A 17,686-nucleotide genomic window follows, 5' to 3' on the forward strand; every position below is an offset into this window, starting at 1 on the left:
GGCTCCAGCATTACTTCGAGACATCCAGTAAATGAGATAATGAATTTTTCATATTGTTTAAGCCATTTTGATCTGTGTGTCCTATTATTTGCAGAGGAAATCATCATAGCTAATATAAACATCTAGATTATTTGATGAAATTGTCAGAAGAAGTATTTTTTTAATCTTTGAAATAGACTAAACTATTACTTGAATTGTAATAAACATGATTTTTTTGTATATAGTGTATATCTTTGCTATGGTAAGGGTAGAGTACTTATGTAGCAACAACAGCAACAGTGAATATCATATTCATAAAGGTATTCATAATCGTTCGAACTTAAATTGATCTTAAAATCTTATGAATAGGTAACACAAGTGAAAAATATACTATTTTGTACATGAATAGATTGAAATTAGGAGAGGTTAATGAGTTCAGACAACTCTTAAGTAATGGGGATATATCTCAATCTTGGATCTTTTTTTTTTCAAGAAAATACTCCTTTTAATTAGATTAATTTCTCTGTAATTATCCTCTGTGTAAGTGGATTCCAAGAATAGAACACAGATCATTTATATATTTGTATATGTAATGATCTAGTTGTTTTTGTGTTCAGCATATCTCTAGCTGTTTGTAAAACCAGAACGTTTTTGAGTCAAGTCAGTAGAGTGGAAAGTGTCATATTGACGAGAAGAGCAATATCTGCTTTAATTGTATTAAATACAATTTGGGGAAAAAAAATCGAAGTAAGAAGTGGGTTTCTAAATAATCTATAAAATAAAAGATATAAATGTCTAAAGTTACATGCAGTGAATGATTCACTAAATTTAACAGCTAAGAAATTTAACAGTTAAGAAATTCAAGAGATCTAACATTTACTACTCCTAAAATTAATTATTCATACCGTATGTATCTGCTATTAGTTGCCAATGTTTAGGTAGAATTTAGGAAGTGTGTTTAATAATGGGAGTGATAGGTTTTGCTTTTGTATCTGCTTGCATTCAGAGAAGTAAATGTTGGTTTCCTTGAATTTCAAGGGGAAAAACACAATCTTTGAACAGTAGCAGAGGCTTCTTAGTTTAGGTGTTACTTTTGTAAAACCCTAGAATGGCTTGTTGAAGGAGACTATGCATCTCTTTTTCTAAATACATTTAAATATATATTTGATCCTCATTTTTCTGGAAAATGATGTTTTCATATGATGTGCTACATGAAGATAATGCAATAGACTAAAAAATCATTCAGTGTTTTTCCCAGCCTTATGATTTTATCATTTAACTTTATCATTATCAATATAAGGTGATCAACATATTCAGGTGATGTTGGAATTTAAATATTTTAACCCTTCTAGTTTACCGCTGAGAAGCTTTACTAACTTAGCTCATAAAAAATGATTCCAAAATGCTAATGTGAGACTGACTCAAGTGAGGGTAAATGAAAAAGGAACCTTTGCTATAGAAGGAACCTATCTCTAGGTATCACTAAGATATAGCAACACTGAGCAAAGAGCTATAAAAATAAAGCTAAGTAATTATAATAATTATTATTACTAAAACAGTGATAATGACATAAGAGATAATATCTATTAAACTTTTCTTTGTGCTATGCACTAAGTTTTTTAATTATCTAATTTTGTGTAGCAATCTGATGAGGTAGGTACTAATATTATTCCTGTTTTATAAGAAACTAAAGGGTAAAGGAATTAAACAATTAATTTTAAATCATGAATAATAGTAGGAAAGCTGGAGTGATTGTTGGGCTGGTCTTCTCTGTTTGTCTCCCTTTTCAATGGCAGAATCCTGGTTCTGCCATTGTCCAATGTTTGAAAACAGTGTTGTTGTTTCTTTCATTTTTCTTATCATGTACAGTGGAAGAGTAAGTCAGGATCCTGTGGGAGGGAAAGCAATCTCAAAATGGATTTGAGGATTCCAAGATCAGTGAGAAATTTTTTCTCACTTCCCATTTAGAGTCAAGAGACAGGCTAGGCTGCACCACTCTCAAGAGAAAATGGCTGGGCAGGGAAGCATGGTTGATAGGGTCAAAGATAGCCTCACAAAGATTTCTGTGCCTTAGAATAGGATGCAAGCTGGGGATTGATTTCTATACCTTAAAACATGGCACATAACTCATGAAAGAGTGACTAAAGCTGCATGAATGAAGAGGTATTTTAGCTAATACATTGCTCCCCAGTTGACTTCCCATCTAACCAATATTTTGGTAGCATGTAGGCCTCTGTCACTCAAAATTTAGACAAAGCCCTGGGGGAAAACGATCCAAAGTTGCCTGTGTTTAAGATTCTGCTTTGCTGAAGGAATGGGAACTTAAATTATTTATTTGTACAAAAACAAATTTTACTTTGGCATTTCAGAATTGTGGATTTACTGATTTCTAATTCACTGACTTGGTGTAATTTCTAAAAATTGTAAACATAATGATGATATTTGGCCTGATACCTGAATATTGTAATCAATTTATATATCATCTCTGGGTTTAAAGGTTAACTTAATATGTGATGGTTAATGTAAGTGAACAGCTTGAAATGATTAAGTCAGTATTGTGATATTCTGATTATTGCATACAGTAATGTAGGATGTGTGATTGCATCCTTTAAAACCCAGTGTAAACTCCATAGCTTCATATTACAGTATCCTTAGCACCTAAGAAGGTCCCTGGTCATCAATTAATATTGAGTGAATACATACAAAACTGGATATACATATATATATATATATATATATATATATATGCCAAATATTTAGTCTGGTAAGAAAAAAGTTTGTGTGAATGGTATAAATCAAGTTTTTCTTTACTTTTTGTTTTACCTTCATTTTGAAATGTTCTTAGGGATCAGAAAACTCATACCGGGTCTTTTTCAAGTAAAATACTGTTCTTGACTCCTCTTGAGTCATATGTCCTCAGAATTTTGCTGGACGAAACTGATAAATCTAATAAGTTAATTTCAAAGTGGTTAATGAATAGTTTTACATTTACTATTCCCTAGTAATTTCTGAAGATTATTCTCTCTCTTTTTTTATTTGGTGACATGGGCTTTTTTTTTTTGGCTGCATTGGGTGTTTGTTGCTGCGAGCGGGGGCTACTCTTTGTTGCAGTGCATGGTCTTCTCATTGCAGTGGCTTCTCTTGTTACAGAGCATGGGCTCTAGGTGCGCAGGCTTCAGTAGTTGTGGCGCACGGGTTTAGTTGCTCTGCGGCATGTCGGATCTTCCTGGACCAGGGCTCGAACCGGTGTCTCTTGCATTGGCAGGTGGATTCTTAACCATTGCGCCACCAGGGAAGTCCCTGAAGATTATTTTTATCTGTAAGCAATATCTCTAATACATGGAAGGTAAGATGAACATAGTTTGGGTTAAGAAGTTTTTCGAGAGACTTTACAATCACTCTATATGAGCAACTTTTCTGACAATCAGATACTTGACTCAAGCTAACAAAATTAAATATACATACATTATTCTTATTGATATTTCAGCTAATGGACAATTTTTTTTAACCAAAGTCTACCTGCAAACTCTCCTCCCAATAATGCCTGAGGTTTGTAAACATGATCATCAAAACATATCTCCTACATTTCCTAAACCTTTTCAGCCTGCCTTTCACTGAGGAAGATAGTAGATTATTTGTAGATGGGGAGACTTGTTAAGTGTTTTTCATTTCTATCACTGTAGTTTTACATTTTAGTGATTAAAATACTTGGCAATGAATTGGTATTTTTTGAATTTGGAAAATATGTATGGAAAATATGTATTCACTGTCATGTTATCTGGAAGTTTTACAATTATACGTCATACTTATTTAAAAAAATAAGTATTTATTACCAAAGGGGAAACGGTGGGGGAGGGATAAGTCAGGACCTTGGGATTAACATACACACACCACTATATATAAGATAGATAACCGGGACTTCCCTGGGGGTCTAGTGGTTAGGGCTCTGCACTTCCACTGCAGGGGGCACAGGTTCGATCCCTGGTCAGGGAACTAAGATCCAGCATGCCACGCGGCATGGCCAAAAACAAAGTAAAAAGACAGAGATAACCAACAAGGGCCTTCTGTATAGAACAGGGAACTGTACTCAATATTCTGTGATAATCTATATGAGAAAAGAATCTGAAAAAGAATGAATATATGTATATATATAACAATCACTTTGCTGCACACCTAAAACTAACACAATAATGTAAATCAACTATAATCCAATTAAATTATTTAAAAATAAATAAATAAATGCACCAAAAAATAAGATAAAAATTAAAACATTTTAATCAAATGAACATGCATCTCGTCGTGTAAATTAAGCCTACATGGAAAAGTATATAGAAGTGGCACAGGAGAAACAAATAAAGATAAGAAAAACCTTCGACTTTCTCACTGTAACAAAAGATTGCTGCTGTGCGCTAGAACAAAAGGATAGCTGTTTTAAGGGCCAACTGGAGAAAAAAATCCAAAAGAGTAAGTTTAATTTTTTTTAATTGAGTTTCATCAGTGACATTGATTAAATCCGTTCCCCCCACCCAAGTAAAATCATTGTTATAGCTATAAATGATGGGGCTCCTGTTTTGAGCACCTACACTTCCAACAGGTAAATGACTCTTTAAGCTGTGTTCATGTTTTCTTTCAAATCCAGAATAAGAGGAAATAGGGCTATAATACTTAGTGATTTAGAGCAGACATAAGGAAAAGCACTACTCCCTGGTAGTTTATATACTCATAGATACGGGGTTATGTGACCAAGGTGATATACATCTGGCCCTGCCCAGAAGCCAAGTGATGTAGTACGTCATGATTCTGGGTGTCACCAAATGAATGGATTGGCAACAAGAGACATTATTGTGTACTTTGGGTGGTGGGTCAGGGGGCCAGTTGTGGAACATACTGGTTTTATTCTTATCAAATGAAGCATAAATACCAGATCTGGGATTCTTAATTCAGTGTCCTAAAGCAACAATGGATGAGCTTCAGGAAATCTATAAACATGTTGAAATTAAGTATACACAGTTGTACATGCATACATATGTGACATTTTGATAAGGGAAGATCTGTTTCTTTCACAGCGTTCTTTGTATAGGCTATAGTCAACACGTATACACACACACAAGATTAAGCACCAAGGTAACTTGGGTATTAAGAAAAGGATGATTCACATTTTTTCAATGTGTTGTAAGCTATTAAGAAAGAAAATTATTCCACAACTTCTGGTTCTCATGTTCCAACTTACTTTTCCTTCCAAGCATACTCCCTTTCCCTAAGGAAATTCTGATTTGGAAAAATAATTTTCTGAGTACAAGTGCACTCTCCCTGCCTGTGACTCCAGCCTCCTTCTCACCACAGCTTTGCCTCTGTCAGGCTCTCTGCCCCAGGCCTATCGACCCCTTGCAATTTCCAGTGTGTTTCGTGTTCTTTCTGACCTCTTACCCTTTGCAGGCACAGCTTTCTCTGTCTGAAATACTATCTCCACCTCTAGTCTTCAACTGATTAACCCTACCTGTCCTCCAGGATTCCTCTCTGGTGACCTTTGACCAAGTCCCTGGGCAAATCTCTGTCAATGCACATATCAGACTGCACTGAAATAATCTGCTTTTACATTTTTTTCCCCACTATTACTAAATTACAGAGTTTCTTGAAATCATATGTGTTTAGTACTTTATTTACCTCAGTAAGCTCAGTCTCTCACAGCATCTGGTACATAAAGAGTCAGTAGTCTTTATTGAGTGTTGATGGTTTAGAAGTGACTTAACCAAAAAGGTTCAATGAGTTTTATTTTTTAGGGTGTGTGTGTTTTTAAACAAAGGAAAATATAGGCTAAAGGAATTAATGACTACTTTTGGAACTGATTTCGTGCAGAAAGAAGCAATGTAGAAAGATATCTGGTAATAAGGGAACCTTCCTGAAACCACTGAAGTGTTTAAATCCACATCACATAGTTGGTACCTTAAGAGACCTAGACTATCTTGAATCATTAATCCCATATCCCGCTTGAAAGTACCTTAGAATTCACAATTTTTGTAAACAGTGTAGTTGAAGTTCATAATGAAGGGATGGAATTTATATTTTGTCAGACAGCTATCCTAGCAATATTCTTTTCTCAAATTAGAGTTTAGGCAGATTCCATCTACTTATCCTCTTAATAGTTTTCTTAAGACCAATGATTTTCAACTGGTTGTGCAGGGGATACAGTAATGTTCCTAAGCACGTGCCCCTTCAGAACTGGAGGACTTAGTCTACAGTTGCTGGTAGTGCTGCTGCCTGATAGCTTTCAGCTGCCGGAACTTTCCTGTATTTGCCCTCAATTGAAGGAAATCTACTCAGCCATAGTCTCACTCTGTCTCTGGGGGAAGCCTACACTCAGTGAATGGTTGATGGGAAAATAAAGACCCTGCCACTCCTCACCGCCTTGGGACAACTTAGAAAGGCCATTGTAGTTACAGAGATTCTTATGGAATTGAGTGACCTTTTTCAAGACTGTGTCACAGCCCACCTTCTCCCTTGCCCAAAGATGCTTTGCCCCTCACCATCCCTTGCCCCAACAGGAGCTAATTTTGGGAGTGTTTCCTGTCAGACTCTGGCTCTTGTGTTGAGATTATATTCTAATGGACAAATTCGTAAGTAAAGGAATCAGTTGGGAGGCTATTGTTGTAATCCTGGGAAAAAATTTTGTGGGAGTGATGCTGAAAGCTCGGCCTCTATGCAAGGGTGCTGAATCAGATCTCAGAGACAGAGCTTTTGGGTGAGGTGAAAAAGAACAGCTTTATTGCTTTGCCAAGCAAAGGGGGACAGAGCAGGCTCCTGCTCTGAAAAACTGTGTGTCCTAACCCAGGAGGATTTGATGAAGAGTTTTATAGCAATGGTTCAAGGGTGGGGTTGCTGATAAAACTGGGTGTGTGAAGGGCCTGATCTCCTTTAATTTCCCCTCAGGTGGTCGATCTCCTAATCTTGATGGGCTTTTCTGGTCCCTTTAATCTTGCCTCATGTGGTTTCTTGGCTGCCCCTCCCTTGATTAGCAGCTGTTCGAGTCTGCCCTTTGGAACTCAGGGAAGGTCATGGAGGCTGGAGTTTTGCCTACAAGAAACATGGGACAGAAAAGCTTCTATGCCCAGGAGCCCCACAGGGTCCTGCTCGGCTTCAGTAGCGGTGGAGGCGGTGAGAAGTGTTTGAATTTTAGATATATTTTGAAGATAGGAACAACAAATTTCTTCACAGATTGGTTGTAGGTTGGGAGACAAAATGAAGATTCAAGGATGATTCCACATATGTTGGCAAAAGTACTGGAAAAATGGTGAGGCAGGGCCTATAACTGGAGCAGATTTGGGAAGAGATAACTGAGAATTCATTTTAAAATATGTTGAGATTGAGATAGTTGGACATCCAGTGGAGATATCAGTAGACAACAAGATTTATAGGTCTGCAATCTAATGTAGCACTATGGATGGGAGATGTAATTTTAGAAGTCTCTGGCATGCGCTTTTTTTTTTTTCTTTTGCTGTACGCGGGCCTCTCACTGTTGTGGCCTCTCCCGTTGTGGCTCCAGACACGCAGGCTCAGCGGCCATGGCTCATGGGCCCAACCTCTCCGCGGCATGTGGGATCTTCCCGGACCGGCGCACGAACCCGTGTCCCCTGCATCAGCAGGCAGACTCTCAACCACTGCGCCACCAGGGAAGCCCTGGCATACACTTATTTTTAAAGCTATGAGAATAGGTGAGATCTCCAAGACAATGAGTATAGATAAAAAAGAAGAGAAGACCAAAGACTGGGACTTGGAACACTCCAATTCAGAGACTGGGGAGAAGAGGAAGAACCAGAAAAGAAGATTGAGATAAAATGACAATTGAGGTAGGGTAAATACCAGGAAAAAGAGAGTCTTGGAAGAAGTGTGAGAAAGTATATAAAAGAGAATGGTGTGGGCAACTACTTCACCTGCTTACTTACAGGTCAAGTAAATTCACTTTAGTTACTTTGATGGTGATATTGATGACAGTATTTTTAATAGGGTGATGAGGTAGAAAACATGTGAGGAGAGAAAATAAAAACATCTCTTGCTAGCTATTTTGCTATAAAGAGGAGCAGAATAATAAGAAAGTAGGAAAGTGTCCATCAACAGATGAATGGATAAAGACGTGTTGTGTATGTATACAATGGAATATTACTCACCTATAAAAAAGAATGAAATTCTGTCAGTTTCAACAACATGGATGGACCTAGAGGGTATTACGATTAGTAAAAAAGTCAGACAGAGAAAGACAAATACTGTATGTTTTCGCTTACATGTAGTCTAAAGAATAAAACAAAACAAAGAAATAGAACAGAACAGAAACAGATACACAGATACAGAGAATTGACACTTGGTTGTCAGAGGGGGAGGGATCTGGGGAAAGGTAAAATGGGTGAAGGGGATTAAGAGGCACAAACATATAACATATATATTACAAGGATGTGATATACAGCACAGGGAATATAGCCAATATTTTATAATAACTTTATTTGAGTATAGTCTATAACAAAGATCAAATTACTGTGTTGTAACCTGAAACTAATATAATGTTAAAAGTCGATTATAGGGCTTCCCTGGTGGTGCAGTGGTTGAGAGTCCGCCTGCCAATGCAGGGGACACGGGTTCGTGCCCTGGTCTGGGATGATCCCACGTGCCGCGGAGCGGCTGGGCCCGTGAGCCATGGCTGCTGAACCTGCGCATCCAGAGCCTGTGCTCCGCAACGGGAGAGGCCACAACAGTGAGAGGCCCGCGTACCGCAAAAAAAAAAAAAGAAAGAAAAAAAAGTCGATTATATTTCAGTTAAAGAAAAGAAGGAAGGATTTCTGGAGGAATGAAGTTGGGTTAAGCAAAAGAGAACAGGGCCCACTACACAAGTGAAAAGAGTGGCATTAGATGTGAGCATGATATTATAGTAATAATAATAAACATTTTTTCATGTTCTGGAAATAAGCCAATGTACATGTATAAAGAACTATTTATGGAGCTGTGATTACAAATTATAATTTGCAGTCATCTCTATAATTTTATCTAGAAAAATGTACAATATATTCAGATAAACAGCTGATTTTTTTAAGTGTGAAGTGAGGGAATTTCAAAGATTATTTAAAACTTTTTTGTCAGTATTATAATTGTAGCATAGTTAAATTATATCCTACCTTTTTTAGCATACAGTAGGTCCAGAGCAACAAAATTATATGTGCCATTAGAAGTGTAACTGGGAATATAGTATGTTTTTCTACTACATATTAATTTAAGGTAAACACTATACATCACATGTTAATGGAGGAAAAAGTGAAAATGTGCCTAGGAAAAATAAGCATATTAAAGATTTTATTTCATTAATGTTCAAAAATAGAAATATAAAATGTTTTGCTTAAAGTTAGATCTTAATCATATATCACACAAAAATTAATTAAATGACTGCTGTTTCCAAAGGCATTCATAATATATTACCAAGAATGGGAATTTAATGTCAAAACAGATTGGGAAAAGGAGTTAGCATCTCACATATATCCTGAATTAACTAATAAGTTTTATGTAAACCACTAAAACATCAGTCAGATTACAGTAGCAAATTCTGTAGCACTGGGCCATACCACTTACAAATAGGAGCATCTGGCAATGATTAACCTGAGTGGAAATTTCCTTTTCCTTTTATTATTCATATAGGTTTAAACTCAATTTCTATTACCATTTATATTTATTCGGGGGCAAAATAAAGGAGACTACATGTGAAAACACTGTCCTTTTCTTCTACTTCCTGCCCATGTGTTAAAAGATTTTATTTTAGTTATGTCTTGGCCCCATTTCCTAGTTAGGCTAAATTTTCTTCTTTATGGATTTGCTAAACACAAACACAATAATCTCGACTACTCTCACTTACACCAGAGGTGAATTATTACCATTAAGTGAAGGGGTATTGGTTGCAGTAGGAATGTCCTACTTGTTAGGCAAAGCATTCTGTTCCTCCCAAGATCTGCTTCTTCTGTTAATATAGAAAAAGGGCATTAGGAGGTATTACTTTGCAGGTGGTATAAAATTTGCAATTTGTCTTGACGCTTGCAATGTCAATCCATATCTTTGTAGAGATAACTCCAATCAGTTTGTTCATGTGAGTTTCTGCAGAAAGAGTGACTGCCTCCTGGTCATTTACTCACTGTTGAACATGTGGTACAATTTCTGCAATTGCTAGCAACACGGAAGAGTGGTCAAAATTATGGTAAACTGAGATGTCTAATTTTTGCTTCCCAAGAGGTGTTGGTGAGTTGAATTACATTTATCAGGGAAGAAACAGAAATCTATCTTTCTATATGTATGTATGTATGTATCTATCAATCTATTTATCTAGTCTATCTCTCGTGATGTATATGATATATATTATCTGCTGAGGCACTTCCCCTAATCTCTTATTTTTAAGAATTCCTGCTTACAAACATCCACAATAACTAAGCACGAAGAGGAATGGGTGCTAGCATTCTGTCTGGGCATTTTACCTAAAAAAGTCCATTTTTGAGCATTTGAGTGATGAGTATTCAAAACACATCTGCAAGATTTTGGGATGAATTTTGTATTAAATCCTTAAGACATTGCTTTTTAAAAATCCTTTGGTCATGTTTCTTTGAATTGAAAAGTCCCCTTAAAATTGAAAAGCCCTTTTAAAACAGCACCATACTTTCCTTGCCATTTCTGCATGGTCAAGGACTGTCAGGCTTCTGGTCGCAGAGGCATACTGTAACCAAGAAAAGAAATAGAAAATGTTATTCTGTTGGTGAGGTGCTGCATTTATCTATAGGTCCTGACCAAGCAACCCCATCTTTTTTATTCTTTTACCATTTCTGTAGACCTCTCTCTCAGACTGGAGCCTCTTACTCATTGGATAATCTAAACAAGTCATATTAATTATATTTGCTTCTTTAATATATGGAAAGTAAGAAGAGAATGATGAAATTATGTATTGGAAGATAGTTTTTAGGCAACAGGCTAAATCTTGAATTACTTGTTGCCATTAACATGGAAGACAAGTATGGGAGCAGAGTTGAAATTGTATCCTTTAAATAAAATAGCCTAAGAGAAATAGTTCTATATTTTGCTGAAACATCTCTTCAATATATACTTAGACTGATAGCCAAGGCAATTTTCTTGGTCTCAAAGACTTATGCTAACTTTTAAAGCTTGTGTGTGTGTGTGTGTGTGTGTGTGTGTGTGTGTGTGTGTGTGTTTACATGAATTCATCTACAGCATTTGAAATGAAAACTTCTACCAGTCTCTTACCATATAACTCAAATACTATGCATAATATAAAACCACCATATAGAAGATTCACACACTATAGGGTGTAAATATCAAACCAGCTGTCTTGAAATATTTAAAGCCATATGTGGTAACATATGCTTGCATCAGTAACCTAGATGTAAACTGAATTTTTGGTTCAGCATTCTTATCCCCTGGCTTAATTAACCTATTTGACAATATAAAAATTTATGAGTGCATTTCAGTGATCGTTCACATATTTTCTTGTAAATTCTCTATGTTTTAACAATATGAACTCAAATTCTTTGGCAGAATATGTTCCAATTGGATATAAAAATGTGTTCTGAGTTGGGGAAGGCAAGATGGGCTTGAGACAGTGATGTCATCAGATGCTTTTTGACCATGGTTCATAGAAGCTTCATTCCCTCTGGTGAAAACTAGCATGATATCATATCATGCATTCTGATGATATAAGGTAGTGACAAACAGGTTACAGATTATTTAAGTAGTAGAATGGGAATGTCTCAGATTATGAATTTACGTTAATATTTTAATTAAACCCTATTTTTTAAGAAATACATTATTTCTTCAAAAGTTTAAATAAATAGGAAGGGTGAGCCTTTAAACTGTGAGGCAGCTCTGAAAAAACCTATAGGCAGCCCAACAGGGAGTTCAAGGGCAGTGGACACGATGCCTTAAAATACTTACCATATTTAGTTATTGGCTGGGACCTGTCTGGGAAGAGTGTGTATTTCCCTCAGATACTGAAATGGATCCCAAAGGTGCAACAACTCAAGGCTGTTATCTGACTAAAGGTATATCTGAGTGGCATACCTCCCTTGCCTTCACATTAGTAAATGAATGATTTTTAAAAATTGTATTTAAATAATACCATTTATAATATAACAAACATTATATGATACTAGGTATAAATGTAACAACAACCACCACCACAACAAAATCCTACAAGATCTTTATGATAAAAAAAAAAGTAAAACTGTGGAAATCATAATAGTATAACTAAATTTAGAGGTATACAATGATCATGAATGGCAAGCATCTACAGAAATGATTACTCTTTAGATTCAATAAGACTCAGTTAATATCCTAGCAAGATTTTGTAAAATATTTATGAAATACCGGAGCTCAAGAATATCCAAGATGGGGGATTAGTTCCAAGATGGTAGAGTAGAAAGACCCTGAGCTCACCTCCTCTCATGGGGACATCAAAATTACAACTATTTACAGAAAAACTATCAATGAAAAAAGACTAGAACCTACCAGAAAAAACCTTCTACAACCAAAGATATAAAGAAGGAACCACAACAAGATGGGTAGGAGGGGTGGAGTCACAATATAGTCAAGTCCCATACCCCCAGTGGGTGACCCACAAATGGGAAAATAATTACAATTTCAGAGGTTCTCCCCAAGGATCAAGGCATCTGAAGCCCACATCGTGGTCCCCAGCCTGGGGGACCTGCACCAGGAAGATGAGCCCCGAGAATGTTTGGCTTTGAAGGTCAGCGGGGCTTACTTTTGGGAGTCCCAGAGGACTGTGGGATATAGAGACTCCACTCTTAAAGGGTGCACACAAAATTTCACATGCTCAGGGACACAGGAACAGAAGCAATAATTTGAAAGGAGCCTGAGTCAGAGCTACCTGTTGATCTTGGAGAGTCTCCGGGAGAGACGGGAAGCAACTGGAGCTCACCCTGGGGACAAAGACACTGGAAGTTGCTATTTTGGGAGCTGAGGCCAAGTGACTGATTGTGCAGGGACATAGCCCCACCCACCAGCATACAGGCTGCCTTATGACCCTCTGAGCCCACAGCCACCCCTGGACATGGCCCCACCCACCAGAGAGACCAGGACCTGGCCTCATACAGCAGTGTGCAGGCACAAGACCCCAGACACCCAGGGCCCTGCAGCTGGAGATCTCAGGACCTACCTTAACCCATCAGGGACAAGCAGCAGCTCCAGAATCCCCAGGGCCCCAGCCGTGCCCACCAGTGAGCCTGCTATAGCCTCACAGCTGCATGGACACCAGCTCCAGGACAACAGCAGCCCCACAGCCTACTGTGGCAGGACCAAGCCCACCATCAGTAAGCCAGCATCAGCCCTGGAACCAGCTGTATTATCTAATACTTCTTATGGCTGTATGTTGAGGTATAGCCCATTCTAGTTATTATTTTATAGCTGATAAATCTAGGAATTAAAGGTGTTCAGAGAAATATTTATAAACTAGTTCTTCTGACAACAAGTCAATAGTCTTTACCACTTTTTCATACCATTCCTTTTAATCTTTTAGATAATATAAAATCTGTTTATTATTCAGACATGTGAGGAATATTGACTATAAAATAAATGTGCTAATGAGAAACAAAATATACCTCTGTAAAGAACTAAGCATTTGTAAATCCCCTTTCCAGCTCTTGGGACAGTGAGTTCTCAGACATTTAGTCAACATTATACCAGTTGAAATGTCAGTCATGGGCTCATAAATAGAAAAACAGATAGGAGAGAAAGAAGCATCCATTAAAACTACTAAGACCTGATGTCGCAGCCAGATGGCTGACCTTTCTCTTGATGCCATCTTAGGGTATCCAGATTCTAATGTCCTTATTTCTGTCCCAATGGCAAGGCATTAGCATGGTTGGATCAGCCCACACCAGACTGATGTACTTTCAAACTTTATGCCAGCTGGAAAGAGATGCTCACAGTTCTGGACCCCAATTCTGTGCTCTGAATCAAGCTGTGAGGATAAGGCGAGAAGCACTTCCTGCATTGTAATGTCTTGGCCACAAAGAGAATATATCCCCTCTTTCAATATTGCTAAGCTGTTTTCTCACCCACAGGTATATTCAGTGATGCTGGGCATGGACAGGAGGTCTATTAATTGAACATGTCACTGGACAGAAAGAAATGGTTACAGGCTCATGATCTAATCTGTAGGTAATCCAGGTTTCCTACTTCTTCTATTGCTCTTTTCTGAATGCTCTTTTTGACAAGTCATTCAGTGTTTCTCTCTCACTATCAGAGTGAGAAATTGTAACTTATAAGAGCTCAATATCTGTTAAAAAAGAAAAAAGAAAGAAAAAGAGATAAAATTAGGCAGATGTCTAGTGAAGAATTAACTCTAATCAACAGGTCTGGCCTTAGTCCTGGCTCCTGGGAAGTAACTTCTAAACCTTCGACATTTCCTGAGTGAATGGAATGTCTGTGTCAGTCATGGTGGGTCTGTGGAACCAAACCTAATAGCTTGTGCTAACAAGATGACACATGGTAGGCTCCTCAGAACCCAACTGATAGTTTAGGCTAAAGAAGTAACCCACTGTAGGGATTGGCCACTCCACAAATACCAACCAGGTAATTAAAAAGTTGGGATTTGGGGCCACTTGAAATCAGCCTGACATCCAGGAGTTGCAACTAGAGATTTAGTTCAGCCATGTGGGCAGCAACTCAATCAACCATACCTGCCTAAAGGAGCCTGGATAAAATCTCTAGACACCAAAGCTAAGTGAACATCCTTATTTGGCCATACATCATTCACATTTTGTTACACTTCGGTGCCAGGAGTGTAACATATCCCTTCAGATATGGAAGCTTTGTATTTGGAAACTTCCTCCCAGTCCTATATTCTGCCCCAAGTGTGTTTCTAGGGTGGTAGGCATATAAACATTATTATAAAATAATTTCTAACAATAAAAAAAGAAAGACAATGACCAAGTAATTCAACCTTTTTTTCTCATCAATATATTAATTCATATTTATTATGGCTTGGGCACTGGGTTAGATGCTCAAGGATAGAATATTGAAAAAGATAGACATCCTTCCTATACTATAACACTAACGTAGGAAATAGTTTGTTATTCATTTTGATGAATAGACAATTTTAATATTCTAAGATAACTTCCTTGATAAAGAATAAACCTTCTGCCATTGAATCAAGTAAGAGTAGTACCCAGGCCTGGGAGTCCAGAGCAGGTCATTCAAATGAAGTGAACACATTAGAATAAAATTGACTATAAAAAATATCAGTGATTTTACAAATAAAAGTATTTAGTCATTAGATAAAACAAAGATTTAAAATAAAAATTATCAATAGTAAAATAAGACAAGAGGTAGGCAATACCAGATTTGAAACAAAAGCTCAGTGATACCGTCAAGAACCAGTGATATCATAAAATATGTCATTCTGTTTTCTACTCTGCCATCTTCAACATGATGGCTTTTCAGTCCTGGTAAGGATGGTTGCTGCAGGTCAAAGCCATAACAATCAAGAAAAAAAAGAATGGAGTGGGACCATAGATTTCCTCTTCAGGAAGTTCTGTCTTTTCATCAGGGGAATACACTAGTGCATTTGCCGGAATGATGTTAAAGGTCTCATTAGTGAGAGGATGATAAAGTGAGGTTCTGGCATAAGGAAATGGGATTTTCATGATTAACTTAATTTCATAATGATTCATACTCTGGTACTAGTGGAGGGGCCATATCCCTTCTGAAATCAAGGAACTTCACCCTTAAGTAAGGTCAAGTAGGATTTGGCTATTAAGGAACTGACAGTATCTACCAAAGGAAATACCCTGTAAGCTAAGACATGGTGGACAAATAGGATTAGCTAGACAAATATGAGCATCAGAAGGACAAAATGAGACAGAGAATAACATGTGTAGTATTTTGTAGAGACAAAGCTTGATAATTGTACTGAAATACCAACAATTTGAGAGCACAATGTAAAAGGTGATTGTTGAGAAATGAGATTATGAAAACTAAGAAAGAATCAAATCATAAAATACCACAAATTATGTACTTATAATGAAATGTTACTAATGAATCAAAAGGATAATTTAAAAGATTGTATGAAACATGCCCATAGATGTGGATAAAATTGAGGAAAATAAAACAAATACATGTACTTTGGTGGAAAGCAAAATACAAAATAAATGTGTAATATACAAAACAGATACAGTTGGGCTTCCTTGGTGGCGCAGTGGTTGAGAGTCCGCCTGCCAATGCAGGGGACACGGGTTCGTGCCCCGGTCTGGGAAGATCCCACATGCCGTGGAGCGGCTGGGCCCGTGAGCCATGGCCGCTGAACCTGCACGTCCAGAACCTGTGCTCTGCAACGGGAGAGGCCACAACAGTGAGAGGCCCGCGTACCACAAAACAAAAACAAAACAAAACAAAACACAAAAAAACAGATACAGTTGTGAGAAGATGGTAGGATTATAGATGCTATATCACTCAGTTATTTTAAATATTTTTGATTTAGTTGATTAAATTAAAGTGCTAATATTTTAAATATTTTTGATTTAGTTGATTAAAATGCTAATGAGTACATTTTTTGCCCTGACTGTCAATTTGCAATGTAGAGTTGTCAAGTAAAATTTTTTTAATTCAAAGTTCAAGCTACCACATGTGGTTGTATAGATCGTGCACTGTGCAAGGTCATTCAAGAGACAAGTGATAGTTCTTCTCACTCTTCCATTTGTCTTGATGCAGGACTACACCTGCCTGGAAAGTTTCCATTTTTAGTTCCCATGAAGTTATTGCATGCGCTAGCCACAGGCTGCTCACAGTGGAAGATTACCTTATTATTTGAAATGAGATTTGAAGGTATTCATTTTCCGTATTCTCTTCTTCTCAACTAGCATGGCTGTTCGAAGTTAACTATAAAACTCAGGAACTCACAAAAGGAGTGTGTAGTTGAAGACACACAAAGACAGAACAGTAGCAGAGTTCATAGAATAATGAATACCAATATTCTTATTGGGAAATGAGAAATCTTCTAAAGAAAAAATATGTCAGGCAACTGTGGTCCCTTGAATGACCTCTGGGGATTCCTATAGATGCTCTTCACAGAGAGCTCTTTTTTCTGTTCATTTTAAAATTATTTCCTAAACTTGCTTAGATTCTTTATAGTGCTGTTTGACCTACAAAAAAGGTATTGAAATGGAAGTTTCTTTTCCCTTCTGACCAAATGAGAAGGGCAAGATTCGTGAAAGCTTTTCAAAAGAGGAATGAACTTCTTATTATGGTGAATTATGTGAAGCAAAGGGCCAAAATATAATTTGGTTTCTGCTCTTTCTATTTAATCCTGTTAGTTCCGTTCTTTGCAATTCGTCTTCTGCACTTTCCTGAGCAGTCAGAATCCTCCTTTGCTTTGAGCTGGTGGCATGACCAGCTGAGTACAGTCAGAACTTAGGGAAAATTCCTTCTTTGGGTTTCATGTAAGAAAGTATGAGAAAGCTTTTGTCAAGTAGGATGAAAAACAGCTTAGAAGTTATAGACATCATTTTTTTTTTAGACATCATTTTTTGAAGCAGATGCCTTTTCTCCCCAAGGTGGTCCTTGCCTTATAAACTGCCTTTCCTATTCCTAGAGGGAAGATTTAACCAACATGTCCTAACAAGATCAACTTCATAGCTGATTTGAATTAGAAATTTTCAGAAAC

Source organism: Phocoena sinus, chromosome 7, assembly GCF_008692025.1.
Source record: "Phocoena sinus isolate mPhoSin1 chromosome 7, mPhoSin1.pri, whole genome shotgun sequence".
In the NCBI taxonomy this organism is placed as follows: Eukaryota; Metazoa; Chordata; class Mammalia; order Artiodactyla; family Phocoenidae; genus Phocoena; species Phocoena sinus.